The sequence below is a fragment of the Ictalurus furcatus genome, chromosome 9, assembly GCF_023375685.1.
Source record: "Ictalurus furcatus strain D&B chromosome 9, Billie_1.0, whole genome shotgun sequence".
In the NCBI taxonomy this organism is placed as follows: domain Eukaryota; kingdom Metazoa; phylum Chordata; class Actinopteri; order Siluriformes; family Ictaluridae; genus Ictalurus; species Ictalurus furcatus.
Genome location: NC_071263.1, coordinates 6,986,611 through 7,000,811, shown reverse-complemented (window position 1 = coordinate 7,000,811; position 14,201 = coordinate 6,986,611).

Here is a 14,201-nt window from a genome sequence, read left to right as displayed (position 1 = left end):
CAAGACAACAACCCTAAGCATGCAAGTCATTCTACTAAAGAATGGTTAAAGAAGAATAAAGTTAATGTTTTGGAATGGAAAAAGTCAAAGTCCTGACCTTAATCCAATAGAAATTTTGTGGAAGGACCTGAAACAAGCTTCATGTGAGGAAACCCACCAAACTCCCAGGGTTGAAGCTGTTCTGTACTGTACTGTACTTTAGGACTTGTGTGAAGATCTGATTATGTTTTAGATCAGGTTTTATGCAGATATATAGAAAATTCTAACTTTCAAGCACAGCTGTATTCGTGTTTTAACACAGGCTCTTTCAATTTTCCTTTTTGACTGTAGGCTCTACACAGTTTGAGGTTTCTTGGTTTTGACAATAGATGTTTCCCCAGATGTCAATGATGATTGCCGTTTAGAACTTTCCAGATTAAAAATAGCCATCTAGATGAGAATTTTAAATTCTGAGCAACTGTTGTAATAACAAGCTACAAACACTCCACCATCCTCAGCCCCCACACATGCAATATAGTAGCCGGGTCTTCTTCTTTCTGTTTACGGACATGATGTAACCACACAAAGACGAATGATGAATTTCCCGTGAAATTCGACCCGACAGCTCAATTTATAAATCATTATTATAAGCTTACCATTGCGAATCGTGGTAAGGTAAGGAGATAATTTTGAAAAAAAATTTCATTTACTTGCTCAATAATTGATTTCTGTTCATTTTTAACCAAAAAAAGTTCTGTACTGGAACTAGGATTGTAACTGTATTGTAATTAGGATTTACCATTTGTCATTTTATGATATTAAATGCAAGTAATGACAGTAATATGTATTTGGTTATTTATACTTTGATAACACATTAATAGGTTAAAAAAAAAAAAAGGAAAGAAAACAAAGGATAAGAATGTGCAATCCAACATATTTTTCATTGAATATCACTCTGCTCATGACAAAGCTTGAAAGTTCTTTCCCCATAATAAGTCAGCACTACAACAGATGGCTACAACATATGTATCATGTTGACATATTTAAATACAGTTTAATAAAACAGTGTTTACATTTGATGGTAAGTGTATAATTCAAACGCATTTTGCCATTCACAAGGGCAGAGACCTTTATTACCCAACATCATATTTCTGAAACAAGTAAAGTGGTTTCATAACTATTTTTATAACTGTAACAATGAAACTAACATCCAAGTAATATGCTTGAATAAACAGTCTGCTGTTCTCCAGTAAAATTGCTGTAAATGAACATGAATAGGGTTGGCTTTTGTGACATAATTGCATTAACTCACTAAAACTCGCATTTTACTACTTTTTTTTAACTTGCTACTTGGTTTCTACCAGGAAAATGTTATACTAAAAACAAAAAGTCCATCTTCTCCATTCCTGTTTAAAAGCTATTTAAGGTATAGTTATACAGTATACTGAAAATGCAAAAAAATATAAATCTGTAGAATTTTTTTTTAAATAAATGTTACCAGATAATATGTTGTTTCAATAAAGTATTTTTGTTGTGCACACACAATACCCATTGTACAGCACAATACTGACAATACCAACTACAAAATACCCAGTGTACGGCACAATACTGACAATAACCACTACACAATACCCATTGGAAAGCAATCACCAAAGAGGGCCCTGCCCTGTTCTGCGTGGAACTCTATGTATGAACTGTGTATGGTATCTCAAAAACAGCTCCACATGTGTGTGCCACAGGTCTATGGCTCAAACCACACAAACTATAACTTCAATTTTGTTTTGGTAAATCACAATGGACCTTGTGCAGAACTATAAAATGTTTTCCAGATTTTTCAGATCACTGTTCCTCAAATAGCATAGCAAGTGATTGAGGGTCTTTTGCTCCTGTTGGTTTAGGCATTATTTTGATGGTTTTATCATCTGTGCCACTTTCTTGTTAGTTGCTCTTTTTAACTCAAAGTTCCATTAAGATGACTTTGGTTGTGAATTTCAGTACAGTGTTTTGTATGCTGGAGTGGAAACAGTCAAGTGTAAATTTGGGCTTTTGTAGCAGAGCCCTCTGAACCATTGTTAAAATTGCATTTTGAATTTCTTTAGGGGGTAGACAATTTGATCCCATTCTTGAGAAGAGCTCAAGTAATTAATCCTAATCACTGTCATCCATGTTGCCCTGTAGGGTTAATATAATGCTTTTTCAACAAATGCCCATTCAGCCACAGAAAGATATCTCGCAAATGACATCATCAAAAGTTCTTCATACACTAAACTGACCCCTTGAAAGCAAGCAAGAATAAATGTCAGTGATAGCCTGATTGGTATTATGTTATGGACCAAGCATCCTTTCACCCAAAATCTTCCAACTGCTTGCCACTCCTTCTGAGTAATCTGGTTGTAACCTGAGTACACATTTGTACACTCCCTCACACTGTTCCATGAAATGCTCCCAGAAAGCAGAGTATATTTCTCTCCACTCACCATCATTGTCTACAGCTTTCTCAATGATGAACTCAAGTTTTAAGGGCATATGGGCTGGGTGGTCGGGCGGACCAGGGTTACTGTGCTCCCGGAATCAAGGAGGGCTGTGACCGTTTTGCCGTTCACCCTCACGGCCATGTTCGGGGCATCTGGAGGTGAGCAGTATGGAGAGCACAGCCCGCCAGCCAGGGCTTGATGACAAGCTGATAGGCTCTGTGGGCATGGGCTCATCCAGAGGTGTCCCATTGGTGGGGTGGCGTTCCTGCAGTCTCCGCTCCCAATGCAGGATGGGCTCCGGCCGTTGGGGGGCTTGACACCGGCAGAGTCCCAGTGGATAGTCCCTTTTGTGAGGATGCCTCGGGCCTACTGGCAGGGGTCTGGGAGAGGGACAGAGGTGGCGGAGCAGGGCTTTTTCTTTCAATCCAGCAGCTCCTGGGTCACAGCACGCACACAGTAAAATCCCTAGTGTTGAATTAACACCCGGAGTGTTTATATGAGTCCAGTGGACTCATATAAACACTGTAGGGTGTGAATTCAACACTGTGGGTGTTATATCAACACTGGTGATTTTGCTGTGCAGGCTTTGGGCCAGCTCCTGCGCCTGCTGTTGGAGCTTGGTTTCCAGTAGGTGTTGCAGTATGGGATTAATTTTTTTTTCTCTTTTTTTGGTCTTTTTTTTGGGGGGGGGGGGGGGTCTGGGCTTTTATGCCTGCATTCTCTACCAGTGTGGCCTCTCAGACACTCGGCAGGCAGAGGTGGTGAAAAAGATTGTGGAGGTGAAGGGGTGTTGAGTGTGTGTGGATCGTTGTCTTCCTGGAGCAGGGTGTGAGAAATGGGCTGGAGCGGCCGTGAGGCGGGACCCAGGAGGCTTTGCAGAGGTTGAGGGTGCCGGCAGGAGGCACAGTGCAGCCGGGTCGGTTGTCGAGTGAGAGTGAGAGAGGACTCACTAGCCACATTTTGGGAGAAAGAACTCACCACATCGCGTCTTTTGCGCCCTTTTATATCTGCTCCTCTTCTCTCAGACGGTGAGGCCAAGCTTCTCCAATCATCCACTGCCAGCCGTGTGTGTTTCTGCCGCCCCACCTCATAGCCATGTGCGCACTTGCTGTTCAAAACAATCAAGGTGCTGAAACGGCGCTGTTCGTTCAGCACCCCGCTGGCAATTGCACGTGGAGCGTGATGTGCATTGGGTGTATGGGCTGCAGGCCCGTCATCACACTCCTTATATACTATGATTAGACAATTGTCTTACCTGTTTCACATCACTTTCTTATTTCAACTTGTCATATTAGCTATTAGTCCTAAATTGTCCCTGTCCCAACTTTTTTGGAACGTGTTGCATGCATCAATTTCAAAATAAACGTTTTTCTTAAAAAAAAATTTGCAGTTGTTTACGTAAAACATCAAATACCATGTCTTTATACATTTTTTTCTTCAAATACAAGTCAAAGTACATTTACATATCACTCCTCTTTGTTTTTATTAGCATTTTTCCGTACTGTCCCAACTTTTTCAGAATTGGGGTTGTACATATTTCATTTTCTGCCTCACAAATTATTGCTTAAAGTTGTCAGGCACTGGCTGCTGAGCTACCAATGGAGTAGGGCGCAAAGTTGGAGGCTCCTGCTAATTTCAATTAAAATTGTTATTAACTTGCGCTTTTCGGTCATACAATAGATTTTGACTTATTCTACTCCATTTTTTGTTTGCACTTTTAACTTTGTGGTACGTTAAAATGTCTGGAAAAAACATGAAAGCCCGTAGTACTATTCAGACACAACTGAGGCCTACTGTGCGCGCCATGAGTGAGTCGCCTTCTTCCCCTGTATCCGTGTCGCCAAGCGGTGATTCTGACTTCACCTCCTATCGAGTCTCTCACTGCGACCGTAACTAAATTAGAGAATAAATGTGAGGATTTAGAGTCTAGGTCACGCCGGAATAATATTAGGATAGTGGGACTTCCTGAGGGCCCTGACACATGTACAACTGCTGCTGTAGCGGCCTTGCTAAAGGGGGTGTTTGGTCTGGAGAAGGAGCCGGTTTTGGACCGGTCCCACCGGACCCTCAGCCTAAGCCCAAGCCTGGTGAGCGACCACGAGCTATTGTGTGCAGATTCCACTATCACAGTGACTGTGTTGACATTTTACTCCACACACGAGAGCTCCAGTGGAATAAAGTGAGGGATTTGACCATTTCCGTTTTCCCTGCCCACACAGCCAAGATAGCCCGGGCTCGAGCCGCGTTGAATGAGGTTAGGCGTCAACTTCGTGGCATTTAGGGCGCTTGCTACGGAATACTTTGCCCAGCTCGGCTTCGCATTACACTTAACGGTATTCAGAAAGACTTTGTTTCAGTGGAGGAAGCAGGGGACTATGTCAAATTCTTGACATCTGGGTGAGCTGCATCACCTACACAGCAGTGTTTTTTTTTGCTCTCCTTTTATTTTTTTTATTTTTTTGCACTCGGCCTTCCAGCTCTACAGTATTCCGATTTTCATTGAAGATATTGTCGTTGCATTACTTCTCCTAGATTTTGTGGACTCACTCCTCTTAAATCTACCTCTGTAATAATGTGGTTCTCTGTTTTGATGCTCTGATTAGGTTCGAGTTTCTGTTTATTTAAATATCTTAGTGTTTTTTCCTCAGCCTTACGTGCTACACTGTGACATTTGTAACAAGTCTTTAAAAGTTAATACATTATATTTGTTATTGTGCGCAGACTGTTTATCAGACTTGAAGTCAGTAGGGGCCTTTTCTCTTACTGAAACTTTTTTTTTGGTAATATTTGTTGGTTAGTTCAGCTTACTGTCCGAGTTGTTTTCACATTGTGGACAACTTTTGGTTATTGTAGGAAACACTGCTGTCTCCTTTGTTCTTTTGTTTTATGGAGACTTTGGGTGTGTGTGTGTTTGGGGGATTGTTGGGGGGAGGAGGTCCCACTTCAGCTCTAATTGGCTATTTATATCCTTATGGTTTACTTTATTTAAATGGTTATTAGTATGATGGATCCCAGCACTGCTGGGACATGCACACCTCTAAGTTTTATTAGTTGGAACATCAGAGGTATGGGTAATCCTGTCAAGAGATCTAAGGTTTTTACACATTTGAAACATTTAAACTCCGATATAGTATTTTTACAGGAGACTCACATGTGTATTAAAGATCATTATAGGTTACACTGCCCTTGGGTGAGTCAAGTCTTCCACTCGAACTTTAATTCGAAGGCAAGAGGGGTCGCTATTTTAATTGGCAAAAGGTCACAGTTTTCCTCCACTAATGTTATTGCTGATGTGAATGGCAAATATATTATAGTTGCTGGTACTCTAATGCAAAGACAGGTTTTGTTGGTAAATGTATATGCTCCAAACTTTTATGATGTGGAATTTGCTAATACATTGTTGAGCAACCTGGCCTTTTTAAATACTCACCTGTTGATTTTCGGTGGTCAAATCCCCGTACTCTGAATCAATCTGCTATGTCTTAAACATTTTCCGATTTTATGTGTCAGAATGGTCTTGTTGATCCATGGAGATCCCATAACCCCTCTCTTAAAACGTTTTCTTTCTTCTCCCAGGTGCATCATTCCTATTCAAGGACTGAATAATTTTTTATAGACAGTACTCTTAATTCTTGTGTAGTTTCTTCTGACTGTTTGGGTATTGTAATTTCTGACCATGCACCTCTACAATTAGATATTCAACTTTCTATTTATAACCGTAGCCCACCACCTTGGAGATTTAACTCTCTTCTTTTGGCAGACAGTGAATTCTCTGAGTTCATTTTAACTTATATTGATGACTTTCTTTTCTTCAATCAGAATGTCTCCACTTCTTATTCATTGTTATGGGAGACACTTAAGTCCTATATCAGAGGGCAGATTATTTTTTACTCCGCTCTCTGTAATAAAAAGCGCACTGCTAGGCTTAATGAACTCATATCTGCGATCATTAACCTCGATCAAAGATATGCATTGAACCCTTCTCCAGAACTTCTTAAACAGCGTCTCGACTTACAGGCAGAATTTAATCTTATTTCGACTAAAGAGGCGGAACGATTGTTATTATGTAGTCGTGGTTCTTACTATGAACATGGTGACAAGCCAAGTCGTTTACTGGCACATCAGCTACGGCGACAGGCCACTTCCCGTCTCATACCTAGTATTAAAAACACTTATAATATTGTCACTACAGTTCCCATGGAAATTAATGCTACTTTTAAATCGTTTTACTCTTCACTTTATAAATCTGAATTTCCTGCAGACAATACTAAAGTGAATGCATTTCTTCAAAACCTTTGTAACCCTGTTATTGATTCGAATACTGTCATGCAACTGGACTCCCCACTCTCTATTGAAGAAATTTTTAATTCAGTTAAAACTATGCAATCTAACAAATCTCCTGGCCCAGACGGGTTTCCAATTTTATTTTTTAAAACGTTTATTGGAAAATTAGCACCACTGCTTTTATCTGTGTTCAACGAATCCTTGTAATGTGGGTCTTTGCCTCCAACTCTGACACAAGCGACTATAGCTCTCCTTCTTAAGGAGGGTAAGGATCCAACCTCCTGTGGTTCTTATAGACCACTGTCTCTGCTTAATGCAGATGTAAAGGTGTTGGCAAAAGTAATTGCATCTCGTTTAGAGAACGCACTCCCTTATATTATATCTGAAGAGCAGAACGGTTTTATAAAGGGACGTCAGTTGTTTTTCAATACCCATACACCCTTTAATATAGTTTATTCCACACATTCAGCTGAGCTTCCTGAGATTGTGATTTCTTTAGATGCTGAAAAAGCATTTGACAAGGTTGTGTGGGAGTATTTGTTTGCAGTTTTGAGGAAGTTCGGATTCAGGGATAAATTTATTTCTTGGATTAGCACGTTCTTTATCTAATCTTGTATCAGCTAATTTCACTCCCATTATCTCAAAGGTTAAATCCAACATTCAAAGTTGGGGTAACCTCCCCCTTTCTCTAACTGGCAGGATCAATGTTGTTAAAATTAATATATTACCAAAGTTTCTTTTCTTATTTCAGCAAATTCCGCTTTTTCTGCCAAAACCATTCTTCAATTCATTGGATAAAATAATTTGTTCTTTTATTTGGGGTGGGAAGCCACCAAGGGTCCGTAAAACTTTATTGCAGATATGTAGACTTAGTGGAGGACTTGCATTCCCCAATTTTCAATTCTATTACTGGGCTGCACACATCCATAAACTCTGCTACTAGGTTAAATCTCCTGGATTAGTTGATTGTACTGTTTAATTTTGTTTTCCTTTTCTACACTATGTATGTGTGTGTGTATATGTAAGTATATATACAAAAAATGAGAATGGTATTGTTGCTATGTGACAGGAGGTTTGTTTGATTTCTCAATAAAAAATATTTTGGAAAAAAAAAGTTGTCAGGCACTTATTTTAATTAATCTATAAGCTTATTATCATGACAAGTAATTATTTCCACTAAAATAATATAGAAAACGTTTTCTATAACATGACCAGTCAGCTGAGCAGTGCATGAGAATTTCCACTTCAATATTTATAGGACACAAAAGGTGTACTGTTGATATTACCTTCATTGGCCTGCCGTCTGTAGGCTCAAAGCTGGAGGATGAGTCAGATTTTATTACTGAAAAGAAAGTATTTTTTTAACTGCATGCATAGATCCACAGCATTTATCATGTCCATACAGGTCATTTACTGTGCATTCAAGAGGAAATATATTATATCCTAAATCACAAATGTCAAACTGAAATGTTTCCGCAGGTCCTTTAGATGAATGTCCATGAGTTAGGTGTTAATATCTGCTGATATTTGATTGAGTCCATGATGTCATGTATCCTAGCAAAATGTCCAGGTCCTCTGGAAGAAAAACAGACCCAAAACATTAAAGATGCCACCACCATATTTAACCGTGGGCATGAGGTACTTTTACATATGGCTACCTCTCTGTGTGCACCAACACCAGGTGTTTATTGGCAGTTTGTTTGTTTTTGGATCAGAGTAGAGGCTTTTTTCTTGAAACCATTCCAAAACAACTTGTAGTGATGTAGGTGACTTCCGATTGTAGTTTTGAAGACTTTCTGATACCAAGACACAACTAACTTCTGCAATTCTCCAGCTGTGATCCGTGGAGATTTTTTGGACACTCGAACCATCCTCTTCACAGTGCATTGAAACAATATAGACATACGTCCTCTTCCAGGTTGATTCATAACATTTCCAATTGACTAGAACTTCTAAATTATTACGCTGATGGTGGAAATGGCCATTTTCAATGCTTTTGCTATTTTCTTATAGCCTCTTCCCATTTTGTGAAGCTCAACAGTGTCATGTCACAGCAAACCAGTGACTACATTTCCCATCCTGCACTGCGGCCTACAAACATGGCCGCCATGGACTACACTTCCCAGAACACTCCCATTCATGCTAATCACGCACACCTGCATCAATTTCACAGTACTCACAACCACATTATAAAAGGACTGTTTGAACACAATGACTTCGCGTAGTATTGAGTGTTATCGCTTTACCAAGTTGTTCATTGGTCTCGTTCTCTATTCATGTTTATTGACTTTGTTTCTTGTTTCGTGTTTTGCCTTGCCCTTTTTATGCCCATCTGCCGATCGCCTGACCTTATGCATGTTTTTGGACCACGCTTTGGAATACCGATTTGGATTTGTCTGAATATTATGTTTCTTCAGAACCATGGTGCAACACAGAACAGTATGCAAGACTACATAAAGTGTCTCACAACAATGGGAGACGAGTGCAAAACAATAAATACACAGAACAAAACAATAAACAAACAGGACAATAGATACACAGAACATGGACTGTAAACTGTAAGCTATTGTGTAATATAGCAGCACAAGTATAGCAGCAATACTGGCAGCAAAAATGAGTTCCATAGAATAAAGTGCAGTGTGCAGTAGTACTGAGTCTTACTGGGTTAGGTGTTCGGCTAGCCCAAGTGAGCACTGGAAGGCAGCAAGGTCAACACCCTGTAATCTGACTGCCTCAGGGAAGAAACTGTTGCAGAGTCTGCTGGTGTTTTGCTCTCCACAGGAAGTGGATGCACTGCTGGGCCTTCTTGGCTAGGCAGGTGGTGTTGAGAGTCCAGGAGATGTCCTCAGTCATGTGCACACATGTCTAGATGGGTCAGAGAAAGATGGATGGTGTCAGATATGGTGTCCTCTGTTGAGCGGTTGGGATGGTATGCATACTGAAATGGGTCCAGTGTGGTGGGAAGACTGCTCTTTATGTGTTTCTTGACTAACTCCTTGAAGCACTTCATGATGATAGGTGTGAGTGGAACAAGCCGGTAGTCATTCAGGCAGGACAAAGATGATTTCTTCGTACAGAGGGATGACTGTGGTCATCTTGAAGCACATGGGGACAACTGCTTAGCTCAGGGAAATGTTGAAGATGTCTGTGAAGACATCTGCAAGCTGATCAGCACATCCCCTGAGCACCTGAGTATGTTTTCAGGACCTGCAGCCTTACGTGGGTTACTCTGGACAGAGTTTTCCTGACGTCTACTGCAGACAGACTGGTCGGTGGGAGTTGGGGTGGTCGTCCTTGCTATCATGATGTTCTGTGCTTCGAACCGTGAGTAGAAATCATTCAGGGCATTTGGGAGTGAGGTATCATCATCACAGACAGGTGGTGTAGCTTTGTAGTCTGTGATGGCCTGAATGCTTTGCCACATACGCCAAGTGTCCTTGGTGTTTTTGAAGTGACTTTGGATTCTTTCTACGTAGTTGCGCTTTGCCTCTCTGATAGCCTGGGACAGATTGGCCCTTGCTGTGCAGAGGGCTGCCTTGTCATCAGACTTGAAAGCAAAGTCTTGGGTTTTCAACAGCAAGCTCACTTCAGCAGTATTCCACGATTTCTTTTTTCGCATGAGTGGTGATGGTCTTGAAGGAAATTACATCATTGATGCACTTGCTGATGTAGCCAGTTACTTATGCTGTGTATTCCTCCACATCTGTGGTGTTGTGGTATGTAGCAGCCTCTCTGAACATATTCCAGTCTGTGTGCTGAGATGGCTCCCTCAGATACTCAACTGTTTCAGAACCGGTTTGGCACATTTCAGAAGTGGTCTGTATGCTGGGATTAGCATAACAGAGATGTGGTCTGAGCTGCCAAGGTGGGGGTGGGGTGCAGCCTTGTAAACACTGTGAATGTAAACAAGGTCCAAAGTGTTTGTACCACGGGTTGCAAATCAACATGCAGGTGGAATTTTGGTAGCAATGAATTCAGATTCACGTGGTTAAAATCGCAGGTGACAGTAAGAAAAAATATTTGTACCCCTGTGAAACAGGAAGTCATGGTTGAACAATTTCCTGTTCCTAGTCACCCAGGTGTACTAAAAAAAAGTTAAATATCAATGGGAATATACTTTTTATATATAATTATATATTATTTTCTCATATAAATTCATAGAGGTGTCAATAATTGTTCAACACCTATATTTAACAAAGATTTTTTTTCATAAGCCTGTGTTGTGTTTGCAATTGTTTGATATCCATGAGAGCAGAGTATTTTTGTGGATGTTTTGAACAAAAGATCAAAAGGTTAAACAATAAAGAATTTTTTTTACAGCCGCCTTTGCTCATATTTACCAAGGGTGCCAATATTAGTGGAGGGCACAGTATCTGGAGATAGATAAAACTGCTTTCTGAAACTTGGATTACTTCTAGAGAGCATCAGTAAAATTTTAGGTGTCTCTCATACAACTCTCCTTCATCAGTTGAGAGAATGTAACTTGTCAATTACATCCCTCTACAGTAGTTGAACAGATGAAGAGCTTGATTAATTTGTGTCTGAAATCAAAAGTGCTATGCCAAACATAGCACAGTCTGAGGAGCCCTCATTGCCAAAGGATATTGAGTTCAGTGGGTCAGAATTCATGCATCTATGTATTGTGTTTATGGTCTTGGTGTTCTCTCATGGATGTCCCAGCTTAGTTGTGTGGTTGCCTGGTATATCCCGATACTATATCCTGAGTATCTTTTACATATAGATACAAATGTCAGAGTTTTTCCTTTAACCTTCCTTATAATGAATAGACAACTGTTTATATCCAACGAATGCATATGTCTAAAACTATATATTATTTTGTTAATGAAAATAAATGTAAATGAGTATTTAGCATTTATAAACATATTAAAGATGTTGAACATATTTTAAGAAACAAATTGTGGAACTCCTGGAATACCAGATGAAAAGACTACTCCATTTCAAACCAAAAGAACCCAAAATGCACACACATCAAATTTGACACATACAAATATGTATTCTAGAGTTAAAGTTGACATTACCTCATGAGCTTATGGTTTGTATCGCTTCTAAAGAGATAATGTTATTCATTTTACCTTTCAGTGACTATAGACAGTAGATCATACTATTCTCCTTGATAGACTAGAAAACGTTGTTGGCATTAAGGGAACAGTCCTCTCCTGGCTCAGGTCTTATTTGACCTATCGTTATCAGTTCGTAGATGTAAATGACTTCTCCACACATACCGAGGTTAAATTTGGTGTTCCACAAGGTGCTGTTTTAGGCCCGCTGCTTTTTACTTTATATATGCTACCTCTAGGTCAAATTATTCGTAAACATGGAATTAGCTTATACTGTTATGCTGATGATACGATTATGTTTCAGCAAAGCCAGATGACAGACAGTAGCTTAAGAAAGTTGAGGAATGTGTAAAAGACATTAGAGGTTGGATGCTTATTAACTTCCTCTTACTTAATTCTGACAAGACCAAAGTACTTGTACTAGGATCACGTGTAACTAGAAGTAAGCTTTCTGATTACATAGTAACTCTGGATGGACTTTCCGTTTCGTCATGTGCAGCAGTAAAAGACCTTGAAGTGATTATTGACTCCAGTCTTTCATTTGATGCTCATGTAGATAATATTACTAGGCTTATTATATTATAGCCTTCTTTCATCTCAGAAATATTGCTAAGATAAGAAATATAATGTCACTACATGATGCAGAAATATTAGTTCATGCTTTCGGCACCTCTAGACTAGATTACTGTAATGCCTTACTGTCTGGTTATTACAGTAGGAGTATAAACAAGCTCCAGTTAGTCCATAATGCAGCTGCTAGAGTCCTTACTAGAACCAGAAGATACGACCACATCGCCCTGGTCTTATCAACACTGCATTGGCTCCCAGTGAAATCCCACACTGATTATTAAAATACAATTATTGACCTATAAAGCACTAGAGGGTCTTGTGCCATATTACTTAAGCGATCTTTTGGTATCTCAGTATCTTTTGGTTTTCTATGATCCGCCACGCCTACTTGGATCAAAAGGTGCAGGCCTTGATGGTACCTCAAATAGTGAAGGCTACAGCAGGGGGAAGAGCTTCTTACAAAGCTCCACAGTTATGGAACAGCCTTCCAATTAGTGTTCGAGAATCAGACACAGTCTCAGTGTTTAAGTCTAGGCTTAAAACGTATTTGTTTACTCAAGCTTACCATGAGTAGACTTTCTTTTATGCAAAGCACAGTCTTACCTAACAATCTCTCCCTCTCTTTACCTCCCTCTCCCTCTCTCCTTCTGTCAAGCCACACATGATTTGATGGAGATAGCAGTGATCCTGACCATTTCTGCTCTCCAGACCTGCCTAATCCATTCGGATGCCCTACCTCTGGATGGAGCTCTCATCAAGTCTAATTCCACATGGACATTCTCACTGTGGTTGCTGGGACTACGGTTGCTTCTAAGGCCCTGGGAATGCAATTTACAACATGGAGGTTTGTACTCTGGTCTCAGTACACTAGTACTGTACACTATACTATACTGAACAGTATACTAGTTCAACAGACTTCATATAAAACCATAATTAACTTTCCTTTACTTTCACACTATATGTTGTTAACCAGATGAGGATGGGTTCCCTTCTGAGTCTGGTTCCTCTCAAGGTTTCTTCCTCTTAACATCTTCGAGTTTTTCCTTGCCACCGTTGCCACCAGCTTGTTCAATTGGGATAAATTCACACATTTAAAATCTGTATCCTGTGTTTATATATTTCTGTAAAGCTGCTTTGAGACAATATTCATTGTAAAAAGTACTTTACAAATAAAACTGAATTGAACAGAATTGAATATTGGTTTTAATTTCATGGCTGATCAATATTATATACAGTCATGTGAAAAATTAAGTACACCCCATGGAAATGGTTGGCTTTATTGACATATTTGGACAAGCAAACATTTAATCATCTTTGAAACAGTGCCTATAAATAGAGTTGATATACTTGAACCAACCCACAAGGAAAATTAGCTTTTTCAATCATTTATTAAACAGAAATATCAATAGATGTAATAGTCTTCTGTGGAAAAAGTAAGTATACCCTTGGCCTCAGAAGCTAGTATTGCCCCTTTTAGCAGAAATAATTTCTTGTAGGCGTTTTGCATAATTGTCCAGCTAGCACAATGGTTTACAGGCAGTAGGCAATTATGTCACTGTTACAATAACTTACGACACTAAAGAGACCTTTCTACTGACTCTGAAAAACACCAGAAGAAAGATGCCTAGGGTTCCTGCTCACCTGAGTGAACATGCCATAGGATTGATGCAGGGAGGCACGAGGACTGCAGATGTGGCCAGAGCAATAAACTGCAAGGTAAGACACCTAAGACAGTGCTACAGGGAGACAAGAAGGACAGCTGATTGTCCTTGCAGTGGAAAATTACATGTAACCATGTGTCTCCCCAGACGTGTTT